We start from the raw sequence: 390 nt of genomic DNA, 5'->3' as shown, positions 1-390 counted from the left end.
CCTCAGCTCCGGCGGCAGCATCAACCCCGCCCGTCTCGTGCTCCCCAGCGCTGCGCCCCGAGGAGGCGCAGAGCGCGGCCGCCGCCGCTGAGCTGCCCGCCGCGCCCCGGGCCGGTGCAGCCCCAGCCAAAAGCGCGCCGCGCGCAGCCGTGTCGCCCCCCACCCAAAGCAGCGGCGGCTGCTCGGACCTCGACTTCTGTGGGTGTGGGGGGCTGGCAGCAGTCTTCGCCCTCCTCGCGGCGGCGGCGGCGGCGGCGGCAGCAGGAGCCTTGGCCGCCGCCTCCTGCGCGCCCTCGCCGCCCCGCGCGGCCCCAGGATTGCGAACTCTTGCCCCCAACCTGTTGGGCGGGGCTCCGCGCTCCTACCCTCGGCCCGGATGCTTCTCCTGGC

The sequence above is a fragment of the Trichechus manatus genome, unplaced genomic scaffold (genome assembly GCF_000243295.1).
Source record: "Trichechus manatus latirostris isolate Lorelei unplaced genomic scaffold, TriManLat1.0 scaffold00197, whole genome shotgun sequence".
NCBI lineage: Eukaryota > Metazoa > Chordata > Mammalia > Sirenia > Trichechidae > Trichechus > Trichechus manatus.
The sequence above is the reverse complement of the archived record's forward strand: the minus strand, read 5'-3'. Positions refer to the sequence as shown.